Source organism: Nerophis lumbriciformis, linkage group LG11 (genome assembly GCF_033978685.3).
Source record: "Nerophis lumbriciformis linkage group LG11, RoL_Nlum_v2.1, whole genome shotgun sequence".
Taxonomy (NCBI): Eukaryota; Metazoa; Chordata; class Actinopteri; order Syngnathiformes; family Syngnathidae; genus Nerophis; species Nerophis lumbriciformis.
The window spans coordinates 44566653-44580473 of NC_084558.2; the positions used below are offsets into that span (position 1 = coordinate 44566653).

At 42.4% G+C, this 13821-nt stretch overlaps 1 protein-coding gene across 3 annotated transcripts in view; it reads right to left on the bottom strand.

Moving 5' to 3' along the window:
• Window positions 1-13821, bottom strand: part of dab2ipb (DAB2 interacting protein b) — a 426738-nt gene that overhangs the window by 134329 nt on the left and 278588 nt on the right. The window lies entirely within an intron of this gene.

Below are 13821 nucleotides of genomic sequence, written 5' to 3' on the forward strand. Positions count from 1 at the left end.
GCACTGCAATGACGCGAACGTTCGACAGCCTAATTTGCTTAAAGTGGCTCCAGAACAACGGCTGAGTGAGCTTTGCCTGTCAGCGCCCATTCAAAACGAAACAGCAACAAAGGAGACATCTTTTTAAATCATGGCCAAATTGCAAAAAAAAAAAAGAAGAAACATTGAGCGGGCTTTCCGGGGGGATGCGGTGAAGGAAAACAAAGACAAGGGACACTTAACTCCAACTAATTGGAACAGCTTCCCAATTTAGAGAGAGTGAATTCATTTTGGGGCCAATCAGCAGCCCCTGCCATCAAACGCCGGAGGCTCGCGAGGCGCCACGGCGGCATTTCAGAAAGGAATTGGTTGCAACGATACGGCGAAACGCCGCCATATCCGAAAATATCCTGTACCATCCTAAACCAAGCTCGTTAGACTTAATTGGACTGCGCTGTGTCAGGAGCGTGAACAGAAGTAAACTGCCGACGAGTTGACTGAAAAAAAGCAATTTCCGGAATAGGCACGATAAAAATAACAGCGAATCGACGAAAAGGAGATGTGTGGATAGTGAAGTGATCTGGTCACGCTAGAGTAGCGTAGAGTAGTGCTTTTCAATTACCGTATTTTCCGGAGTATAGTATAAGCTCCACCCACTGAACTTTAGAAACAACTATCCGCACCAGACTATAAGCCGCAGATATACACAAAGTCAAATTAAGTTGTTTACACAGTAAGATGATAATACGATCAGTGTCAGAGCTTGGTCCGCATCGCCGGGAGTAAGTCGGACCCGTTTCCAGTGAGGGTTGGACTCCGCCAAGGCTGCCCTTTGTCACAGATTCTGTTCATAACCTTTATGGACAGAATTTCTAGGCGCAGTCAAGGCGTTGAGGGGATCCGGTTGGTGGCTGTAGGATTAAGTCTCTGCTTTTTGCAGATGATGTGGTCCTGATGGCTTCATCTGGCCAGGATCTTCAGCTCTCACTGGATCGGTTCACAGCCGAGTGTGAAGCGACTGGGATGAGAATCAGAAACCTCCAAGTCCGAGTCCATTGTTCTTGTCCGGAAAAGGGTGGAGTGCCATCTCCGGGTTGGGGAGGAGATCTTGCCCCCAAGTGGAGGAGTTCAAGTACCTCGGAGTCTTGCTCACGAGTGAGGGAAGAGTGGATCGTGAGATCGACAGGTGGCGTCTTCAGTAATGCGGACGCTGTATCGATCCGTTGTGGTGAAGAAGGAGTCATGACGTTGAGGGGATCCGGTTTGGTGGCTGCAGGATTAGGTCTCTGCTTTTTGCAGATGACGTGGTCCTGATGGCTTCATCTGGCCAGGATCTTCAGCTCTCACTGGATCGGTTCGCAGCCGAGTGTGAAGCGACTGGGATGAGAATCAGAAACCTCCAAGTCCGAGTCCATGGTTCTCGCTTGGAAAAGGGTGGAGTTGCCATCTCCGGGATGGGGAGGAGATCTTGCCCCAAGTGGAGGAGTTCAAGTACCTCAGAGTCTTGTTCACGAGTGAGGGAAGAGTGGATCGTGAGATCGACAGGCGGCGTCTTCAGTAATGCGGACGCAGAGCTCTCAATTTACCGGTCGATCTACGTTCCCATCCTCACCCATGGTCATGAGCTTTGCTTTATGACCGAAAGGACAAGATCACGGGTACAAGCGGCCGAAATGAGTTTCCTTCGCCGGGTGGCGGGTCTCTCCCTTAGAGATAGGGTGAGAAGCTCTGTCATCCGGGAGGAGCTCGCTGCTCCTCCACATCGAGAGGAGCCAGATGACGTGGTTCTGGCATCTGGTCAGGATGCCACCCGAACGCCTCCCGAGGGAGGTGTTTCGGGCACGTCCACAGCCACGGGGAAGACCCAGGACACGTTGGGAAGACTATGTCTCCCGACTGGCCTGGAGACATAGTACTTTATTGTTTCCAAACGGTGCCACGCGGCAGTAAAACGGATGATCAAACAAAAAAGAACTCAAGCTACCTCTGCAATCAGTTCAACAGACTCAACAACGCCACAGTGACGTTTTGGTGAATGTACGAAACTGAAGAAATACAAAAAAGAATCCCATTGTAAGTTGATAATACTAACACAGACACTCGTAAACGCGTTAGCATATTAGCTTGTGCTAGCGACGCTCGCTCGATTACATTAGGATAGCACGTACAAATGTGCATGGAAACACTCCTACAGGCATCACACATGGGGCGCTTTAGTAAGAATGAATTGTTTTAGTTGTATTGTAAAACTTACAAACGTTGCTTGGCGTGATGAATGGAGAATCCACACGAGTAGAAACGCTTTGGGCAACTAGAAGACGGAACTTCATTATTAAGTACTTATTAATGCCTTATTCTGCATGGCCTTATTATACAACCAGTAACTAAGAGTCTTCCCGCAAAAACCTCAGAATTATTTCTTATTAGTACCCTAACCCTAACCCTTATATGTTCACCTAGTGTCCAAATAAGTCTTTGTTACTTAGAATATGTTCCCCAGACTAAAGTGTTACCATTATTAGGGCCCGCCCTGGCCCATTGCACTCCCTTTGGGAGTCCTTCTGCTCCAATGGGACAGAAGGACCTATTGTATCCGTATCGTTTTATTATTTATTAGGGACCATAATGTCCCTTTGGGACAGAGGACCCTATTGTAATTGTAAGGGTTTATTATTATTATTCCGCCGCCTCTTTGAGCTGTAATTTGACCCCCTTAACATGCTTCAAAACTCACCATATTTGACACACACATCAGGACTGGCGAAAATTGCCATCTAATAAAAAACCAAACCCCAAAACTCAAAATTGCACTCTAGCGCCCCCTAGGAAAAAACACAGACAAAACTGCTTGTAACTTTCGGTAGGAATGTCGTAAAGACATGAAACAAAAACCTCTATGTAGGTCTGACTTAGACCTAGATGTCATACATTGACATCCTTCAGCAAAAATCAACAGGAAGTTGGCAATTCCCCCTTCAAAACAAAGGTTTTGCAAAAACAGTCACTTTTGCCTCTTTGAGCTGTAATTTGACCCGCTTAACATGCTTCAAAACTCACCAAACTGGACACACACATCAGGAATGGCAAAAATTGCGATCTAATAAAAAAACAACAACCCCAAAACTCAAAATTGCGCTCTAGCGCCCCCTAGGAAGAAAACACAGACACAACTGCTCCGAGGAAGAAAACTCAGACAAAACTGCCTGTAACTTCCAGTATGAAGGACCTAGATTTCATACATTGGCATCCTTCAGCAAAAATCAACAGGAAGTTTGCAATTCCCCCTTCAAAACAAAAGTTTTGTATAAACCAGTCACCTTTTTTCAAACATTATCTCCTCTGAGCGCGTTTGTTGTGTCGGCTTCAAACTAGCACAGGAGAGAGATTGAACCCTTCTGATTAAAAGTTGACCAAAGAGTTTTGATTACTGCTCCGGTTTGGATTTTAAGTGCCGTCAAAGTCGGTCCCGTCCATCGCTGCTTGCAGCTTTAATTATTTATTTTTTCTTCCGCCGCCTCTTTGAGCTGTAATTTGACCCACTTAACATGCTTCAAAACTCACCATATTTGACCTACACATCAGGACTAGCGAAAATTTCCATCTAATAAAAAAACCCAAAGCCCAAAACTCAAATTTGCGCTCTAGCGCCCCCTGGGAAAAAACACAGACAAAACGGCCTATAACTTCCAGTAGGAATATCGTAGACATGAAACAAAAACCTGTATGTACGTCTGACTTAGGCCTAGATTTCATACACTGACATCCTTCAGCAAAAATCTAGAGGAAGTTGGCAATTCCCCCTTCAAGACAAAAATGTACTAAAAACAGTCACTTTTGCCTCTTTGAGCTGTAATTTGACCCCCTTAACATGCTTCAAAACTCACCAAACTGAACACACACATCAGGACTGGCTAAAATTGCCATCTAATAAAAAACCTAACCCCAAATCTCAAAATTGCGCTCTAGCGCCCCCTAGGAATAAAACGCAGACAAAACTGCTCCTAGGAAGAAAAAAATGACAAAACTGCCTGTAACTCCCACAAAAACCTCTATGTAGGTCTCACTTAGACCTACATTTCATAGATTGACTTCCTTCAGCAAAAATCTACAGGAATTTTGCAATTCCCCCTTCAAAACAAAATGTTTGTAAAAAACGGTCACCTTTCTTCAAACATTATCTCCTCTGAGGGCGTTTGTCGTTTCGGCTTCAAACTTAAACAGGAGAGAGATTGAACCCTTCTGATTAAAAGTTATCGAAAGAGTTTTGATTACTGCTCCGGTTTTGATTTTATTAGCCTTCAAAGAACTGCTGCGCTGATGCTGCTGCGCTGCTGTTTTCTCAAGATGGCTGCTTAAAAGCAGGAAGCACCAGCGTGAGCACACAATGCAGAGAAGATAGGTACACTAGACAAAAGTATTGGGACACTTATGACTACCACTGGACAAAGGTATTAGAACACTTAGGACTAACATGCTGGTGTTTCCCACCTTTACCCATTCAACAAGGTATTGTGTGTAGAATTTAGAGGACAGAAATGAATTGATTCCATTTCACATTGTCATTATAGAGTATTGTGTGTAGCATTTTGAGGACAAAAAGGAAGACTAAAGTATTGGGACACTTAGGACTAACACTGGACAAAAGTATTGGGACACTAAGGACTAACAATGGACAAAAGTATTGGGACACTTACACTGGACAAAAGTATTGGGACACTTATGGCTAACACTAGACAAAAGTATTGGGATATTTACACTGGACAAAAGTATTGGGACACTTAGGATTTAAACTGGACAAACATATTGGGACACTTAGGACTACAAGTATTGGGACACTTAAGACTAAAACTGGACAAATGTATTGGGACACTTAGGACCATACTTGCCAACCTTGAGACCTCCGATTTCGGGAGGTGGGGGGTGGGGGTGGGGCGGGGCGTGGTTGGAGGCGTGGTTAAGAGGGGAGGAGTATATTGACAGCTAGAATTCACCAAGTCAAGTATTTCATACATATATATATATATATATATATATATATATATAGATATCTACATCCTGAAAATATGCAAACAAAGCTGTGTTTAGATAATTAATACTTCAAACTTGCATAAATAAATATTAAGGAATATAACATAACTTGGCTTCTGAGAGTTTCAAAATGTAATGAATAAAATGCTAAAGTTGTTGATAAACAAGCAATTATTTTAATAATTAAATATGGTCATTTTAAATGAATTATTATGATAATTTAAAATCAATTATTTGAAATATGTTTATTTTAATGTATAATTCTATGGCTGGATGTAATAAGGAGTCACGAAAAAATACAAATAAAAATACAATTAATTTTGATGTTTTTAGCAAAATATAGTAAAAATGTATTTAGTTTTTTTTTTTTTTTTTAATTAATAAATATATTTAATTAATACAATGTATCTCTAGTCTGGATGATTTAGTTCTTGTCACCCTGTTGTCCTCCCATCATGAAAAAAGGCTGTCCTCACTCAGGTCCACATGGAGCTGGAGGGGGCGTGGCTTCCAGCTTCGGCTGAAAATCGGGAGATTTTCGGGAGAATATTTGTCCCGGGAGCTTTTCGGGAGAGGCGCTGAATTTCGGGAGTCTCCCGGAAAATTCGGGAGGGTTGGCAAGTATGCTTAGGACTAAAACTTGACAAAAGTATTGGGACACTTAGGACTAACACTGGACAAAAGTATTGGGACACTAAGGACTAACACTGGACAAAAGTATTGGGACACTTATACTGGACAAAAGTATTGGGACACTTAGGACTAACACTGGACAAAAGTACTGGGACACTTATACTGGACAAAAGTATTGGGAAACTTAGGACTAAAACTTGACAAAAGCATGGGGACACTTTGGACTAAAACTTGACAAAAGTATTGGGACACTTAGGACTAGCACCAGCCAAATATGCGGGCCCGACCAACGCTGCTTGCAGCTTTAATTATATATTGTATTGCAAGAGCATTTTTGTGAGATAAAAACAAATAGATACATATCTGCTTGTCACCTTTATTTATGACTTTAAAGCAAGTTATACATAAAAAATTTAATAATCAAGTGCATATGCATTTTGATTAATCATGATTAATCACAGGTCATTACCCAAAGCATCCCTCTGCGATGTGGCCCTCAATGAAAATGAGTTTGACACCCACTATGGGGATGAAAAAAAGCCAGTTTGCATAGGAGATAAAAAGGCTGGCAAACAGGGACAGTCTAATCTACGTGTTTTAAATGCAGACACAACACTGTGACTCAGGCGTGACCGAGAAGGCGGGGGAAAAAAAACCCTGTCATGCAAGGTCACAGAAACCCCTGCATGCAAATACTCCAAGATGCACAAAAAAAAACTCCGGCCAAAACAAAAGAAACCTTTTTGCACCAAACTTAAGTCTCGACTCGCCGCCGCGGGAGAACCGTTGCGTAACGGCCGGGTGCGATTGTTACATGTGCCAGGCGATTGGAAGAGGAGCGGAAATGTGCTTCTTTACTTCTTGACCTGAATATTCAATCAGCCCCGTGGCGCTGGACAAAAGCCGAGGCAAACACGAGGAGTTTGCGAGGAGCAGGGCAACGCGTTTCTTCCCACGCAACCCCTCTGCGAGACGGGCCGCTTCTCGCCCCACTTTTTCCACTTTTTGCCACTTAGTTGTTGCCAGAGTAGGACAGGCGAGGCGACCTCAGCTTCTAAATTGTGCAAACTGTCAGTATCGAAGCTCCTTCTTCGCCCTCCCAAGCCAAGGTTTGCCTCTGGCGGCGAATATTTGTTGGCGTTCAAGTCTTAACACGCCCGTTTGCTTCTTGCTACGCACTTTTCCCCCCCTGATCCTTCCCTTACATTGATAACGCACAGAGAAACTTGTTGTCCACTTAGCCTAAACAACAGACTCCCGCCCGAGTCCTCAGTCGGCAAAGTACTTGCTCCGCACCCAGGATGAGCCCCTTAAGACAAGACAACACTTACGACCTGCTGAATAAATGGAACATGGTGCGGCGGAGTCCCTCCAGGACGAACGTGGGGGCTTCGCCCGGGCTCGCATTCCTCACGAGGCAGATGTTATCCGTGTTTTGCCGACAATTTCGGGAGTCCTGGGAACGCGACCGGAGCCTCTTGCCCTCTGAGCGCGCCGCTCCCAAAGGATGTGCGTTGCTACCAACACACCCCTCTCCGCATCGCATTTAAAAAGACAGTGCAACCCGCAGACAACGTGGCGGATGCAGGCCCCCTGCCTTTAGGTATAGGACACTAAAACACAAGGGGGATCGAACGTTGCAAAGGTGTTTAATGAGTTCATCATTCATTTAGGTTTTATTGTGCCGGCTCAATAGCGCCAGAAGATAATAGGGATGCAGCGCCAGCAGTTTTGAGGCTTTTAGGCCATAAAGAGGAATTTGACATGACCTAAAATTGATAAAACCTTTCCTTTGTGTTCTTACATCAAGTGGCAACAGTTAAATAGGATTCGGCCGCATCTTTTATCTGTGTTCTACATTATTTGTCGGGGCTTGACTTCTTCCTTTGCTATTTTTTGGACCGTATGGCGCTATAAAGGGGATGGATCTAAAACACCTCCTTGTGGTCTACATAACATATAATTAGAGATGTCCGATAATGGCTTTTTTGCCGATATTGTCCAACTCTTAATTACCGATTCCGATATCAACCTATACCGATATATGCAGTCGTGGAATGAACACATTGTTATGCCTAATTTTGTCGTGATGCCCCGCTGGATGCATTAAACAATGTAACAAGGTTTTCCAAAATAAATCAACTCAAGTTATGGAAAAAATTGCCAACATGGCACTGCCATATTTATTATTGAAGTCACAAAGTGCTTTTTTTTTTTTTAACATGCCTCAAAACAGCAGATTGGAATTTGGGACATGCTCTCCCTAAGAGAGCATGAGGAGGTTGAGGTAGGCGGGGTTTGGGTAGGGGGTAGCGGGGGTGTATATCGTAGCCTCCCAGAAGAGTTAGTGCTGCAAGGGTTTCTGGGTATTTGTTCTGTTGTGTTTATGTTGTGTTACGGTGCGGATGTTCTCCCGAAATGTGTTTGTCATTCTTGTTTGGTGTGGGTTCACAGTGTGACGCATATTTGTAACAGTGTTAAAGTTGTTCATACGGCCACCCTCAGTGTATGCCTTGCATTCACTTGTGTCTGTGAAAAGCCGTAGATATTATGTGACTATTATGTGCCTTTAAGGTTTATTGGCGCTCTGTACTTCTCCCTATGTCCGTGTACCACTCCATACAGCGGCGTTTTAAAAAGTCATACATTTTACTTTTTGAAACCGAAACCGATAATTTCCGATATCACATTCTAAAGCATTTATCGGCCGATAACAGTCCGATATTATCGGACATCTCTACATGTAACGGTGGTTCTTTGGTCAAAATGTTGAATAGATTATATTTCACAGACCCATCTTCTTCACCCATCTCTTAAGGATGCATCTCTTTGTGGGCAGTCTTAACAACGTGCCCCCACTTTGACAGCGTCTTCACACCGCCATCTTTGTGTACCGGTAGTTTTTAGCGCTTCCATGGCGAGTCTACTGACAGATATACTGTAAGTTAGATCTGTACGCTACTATATATTAGAAATGGCAACAATGGAGGATGAATGCCCCACAACGAGGATAGAGAAAAAGAAGGAGCTTATTGAGTACAATTTCCGGTACTTATGCAGATCCCAAATACATATCAGCAGGTACCAATAAGTAAGAAAAGTTGGTTTTGCTTAATATTGCAAAACAAAACGGCAGATAATGTCTCTTAATAGGTGCCATTTTGCGGTCCTTATACCGGGGCGGTATAGCTCGGTTGGTAGAGTGGCCGTGCCAGCAACTTCCCCGCTTCCGCCATCCTAGTCACTGCCGTTATGTCCTTGGGCAAGACACTTTACCCACCTGCTCCCAGTCACACCCACACTGCTTTAAATGTAACTTAAATATTGGGTTTCACTATGTAAAGCGCTTTCAGTCACTAGAGAAAAAGCGCTATATAAATATAATTCACTTCACTTCACTTATACACACGCCATAATAATTCCCGTACGTTGAAGCACAGTACGTCTGACTATGGTAGCCGTAATGAGACAATCCATCAAGCAGTGCGGCTTCATGGCGTACGAAAGTTATACTAAAACATTTTGACAGATTTTTGAATGCTGTGTTTAATGTTCCATGTTCTCAATGAAACATTAAAGTTATGGGCTTGCTTGCTGGCATCGTTGCAGTCCATGCGTATCTCTTATGTGTGACTGCCATCTACTACAAAACATTTTCATAGATTTTTGAGCGCCGTGTGTACTGTTCTATATTTTCAATGGAACATATAACATGTTGGTGTTGTTTACTTGAGTCATATTGCCATCATAGTTCAGCCTACATGTATCTCTTATGTTTGACTGCCATCTACTGGTCACACTTATCATTACACCATGTACCAAATGAAATTGATTCGAGGTCGGTAAGCGCAACCAGAATTAATGCGTACATTAGGCACAACAAGTTATAAGGCTTACTGTTGATTTTTGAGAAAATGAAAAGACTTTAAGTGTGTCTTATGGTCCGAAAAATACAATAGTCTTATTTTGAGAATATTGTCAATGAATAAAATAAAACATGAGGGCCGGTTTGACGTCATTCACAGGTCAGATTTGGCCCACTGGACACAAGTTGAATAGACCTGGGGCCTCATGTATTACAGGCTGTGGATACTTAGGCCAGTGTTTTTCAACAACTGTGTGCCGTGGGAAATTATGAAACTTCACCTAATTGGTCCAAAAACAATATTTTTTTGCAAATCAATAATTATAATCTGCAAACAATGTGCCGCAGCTTAGTGTTTGTGCTGTGTAAAACTCGGCAGGGTAACCACCGTAATACTCCATGTGAGTAGGTGGCAGCAGGTAGTTGATTGTTTTGTAAAAGTCGAAATGTGTCGGGTGAGACGAGGATGGTTTGTTGTGCTCCCAATATGCAGACCCCGGCGTGCAGGTAAAAAAGGTATGTAACGCTTAAACCAAAAATGAACAAAAGGGAAAGGAAAAGGGATGCAAAACAAAAGTAAAACTGAACTGGCTACAAAGTAAACAGAAACAGAATGCTGGACGACAGCAAAAACTTACGGCGTCCGCAAAGCACATCCGCACATGACGTGACAATCAACAATGTCCACACAAAAAAGGGTCGCGACAACTTAAATAGCCTTGCTTGCTAACACAGAGCAGGTGCGGGGAATAGCGCTCAAAGGAAGACATGAAACTGCCAACAAAACAGGAAGGGCCACCAAAATAACAGCGCCAGACAAGAACTAAAGCACAGGGAAACACCAACAAACTCAAAATAAGGCACGACGACCTGGTGGAGTATCATTTTTTTTAAATGAAAAAAAAACGTGCCTTGCTTCAAAAAAGGTTGAAAAACACTGACTTAGGCAACACACACACACACAGAGGCGGTCCTTTGGGCTTTGCCCATATTTGATTTCAACAATGTAAAAAAGATTGAGGCAAGGACACAAAATTTACTTTTTCGCCAAAGTATTTATTAATGCGTCATATTCATATTTGGGAGAACGTCTATTCATTTATCTCGGCGACCATTTTGCCACCAATGGTTGTCACTAGAGATGTCCGATAATATCGGATTGTCGATATTATCGGTTGATAAATGCTTTAAAATATAATATGGGAAATTATCGGTATCGGTTTCAAAAAGTAACATTCATGACTTTTTAAAATGTAATATATATAATATTGGGGGCGTGCCTTAAAGGCACTGCTTTGGCGTGCCAGCCCAATCACATTATATCTACGGCTTTTCACACACACAAGTGAATGCATGCATACTTGGTCAACAGCCATACAGGTCACACTGAGGGTGGCCGTATAAACAACTTTAACCTTGTCACAAATATGCGCCACACTGTGAACCCACACCAAACAAGAATGACAAACACATTTCGGGAGAACATCCGCACCGTAACACAACATAAACACAACAGAACAAATACCCAGAAGCCCTTGCAGCACTAACTCTTCCGGGACGCTACAATATACACCCCACCTCAACCTCCTCATGCTCTCTCAGGGAGAGCATGTCCCAAATTCCAAGCTGCTGTTTTGAGGCATGTTAAAAAAAAAAAAAGCACTTTATGACTTCAATAATAAATATGGCAGTGCCATGTTGGCAATTTTTTTCCATAACTTGAGTTGATGTATTTTGGAAAACCTTGTTACATTGTTTAATGCATCCAGCGGGGCATCACAACAAAATTAGGCATAATGTGTTAATTCCACGACTGTATATATCGGTATCGATTGATATCGGAATCGGTAATTAAAAGTTGGACAATATCGGAATATCGGCAAAAAAGCCATTATCGGACATCTCTAGTTGTCACAATGTGTGCTTGGCCAGTCGAATGGACAGCAGCCGCCTGGTTTCTTGGAGGAATCACTAGCCTTTTGTATCACATGTGACTGCAACCACAGAATGCTCTCCCGTGTTGTAATAATAAATTGAGTAATCAAACAAGAGCCAAAGTGTTTTGTGTCCTTTTTGATAGCACTGGTGTGTTTAAATTCAAAATATTGCGAACCAAAATGGCAACAATGCTTTGTATTCAACAAAACCTTCTCATGTTACGCCGACAGAGACATTGAAAAGGTGTTATTGTTTGTGCTGTGGGTTGACAATGTACTTCCTGTTTCGTGCGAAAGTATATTCGTCCCTAGCGTTTCTGCTCGAAAGGATTCTTCGATCAAGTTTTACAATATAACTAAAACTATTCATACATACTAAACCTAGTCCCATGTGTGAAGTCTGTAGGAGTGTTTTTATGCATATTTGTACGTGCTATCATAATGTAACCAAACTAGTGTCTCTACAAGTGTGTGTCTGTCAGTTTTGTAAATTCACCAAAAGGTCACTCTGTAGTTATTGAGTCTATTTAGCTGTTTGGAGAGCTAGCTTTCGCAGCTAGTGGGTCCATGACGACGACTTACGTTTTGTTTGATCTCCGTTTTACTGCCGTGTGACAACTAAGGGATGTCAATAAACATGAACAAAATCCTATGTACCAGTAGGTATCTGTGGTTTATGGTCCGGTGCGGCTAATACAGCATATGTAAAAATATTAGTTCCTTTTCAAATTTGGTGGGTGCGGCTTAAATACCGGTGCGCTCTATACTAAAAACTAAGGTAGCTTTCTGGATTTGAACATACGTCTATTTTTGGTACGAAAACACGACTTTTACAAATGAGCAATGTTCCCTCGAAGGTGCGCGCCTGTGCAATTGCGCACTGCTCAAGCGTCCTCTGCGCACGGCAAATCTATGCCACGCACAAAATCAAATAAAAAATAAGCGCATAACAATTTTCGACACGACACGGACACGACAGAGAAAACAGTTTTCGTCATCATTGTTCAAATATTGTAACGTCTGTCGAGACGCTTTGAGGACATGAATTCCATCGATCACTTTACTGAGCAAAACTCTTTATTGTCGGCCATAAACACATCACCAAAACATTAGTAAAAAAAACTGGTCATTTTCTGCAGTACAAACCAGACCCAAAGCAACTTTGTTATATCAACAGCAGTCGCTCGCTCTTTCTCACTTGCGCCAACACATGCACATATGGCACTTAGCCAGTGATGCGTTTACAGCCACACAAAAAGTCGGACAACTCCAACACCACACATAAAGTGTCATTCCAGGTCGTTACAGTATGATTTACCAATCAAATGTGTGCTTATTCTATTGTCATTTATTAGGAATCTTAATTTATAAATATTAATCATGAAATGCTGTTAGTTAATTAAATAAATACTAATAAAAATATATTTTTTACAAAAAAAGTTGCAGGAATGTACTCATGATCCCCTGCTTACATCTCATTGTGCAACATGTGAATGTTTTAATGGGAACTAAATGCAATGTCTGAAAGGGGTACAAATTATTTCCAAAGCAGAACCTCCACCCAGACAAACAATACAAGTACACAGTTCATGAAAAACAATATTTTTTGTTATTGTCATTGTAATTGGGCACTAAACACTTATATTAGAAATGGAAATGACTGCTGTCATTTAAATGTGCTGGGTCAAAAGTATACATACAGCTATGTTAATATTTGGTTACGTGTCCCTTGGCAAGTTTCACTGCAATAAGGCGCTTTTGGTAGCCATCCACAAGCTTCTGCTTGAATTTTTGACCACTCCTCTTGACAAAATTGGTGCAGTTCAGCTAAATAAGTTGGTTTTCTGACATGGACTTGTTTCTTCAGCATTGTCCACACGTTTAAGTCAGGACTTTGGGAAGGTCATTCTCAAACCTTCATTCTAGCCTGATTCAGCCATTCCTTTACCACTTTTGACGTGTGTTTGGGGTCATTGTCCTGTTGGAACACCCAACTGCGCCCTTGGCAAGTTTCACTGCAATAAGGCGCTTTTTGTGTGGCCAAACAGCTCAATTTTTGTTCCATCTGACCACAGAACATTCCTGCAGAAGGTCTTATCTTTGTCCATGTGATGTCAGATGAAACAAATTTTGAGCTGTTTGGCCACAATACCCAGCAATATGTTTGGAGGAAAAACGGTGAGGCCTTTAATCCCAGGAACACTATGCCTACCGTCAAGCATGGTGGTGGTAGTATTATGCTCTGGGCCTGTTTTGCTGCCAATGGAACTGGTGCTTTACAGAGAGTAAATGGGACAATGAAAAAGGAGGAGGATTACCTCCAAATTTTTCAGGACAATCTTCAGCCCAGAGGTTGGGTCTGGGGCACAGTTGGGTGTT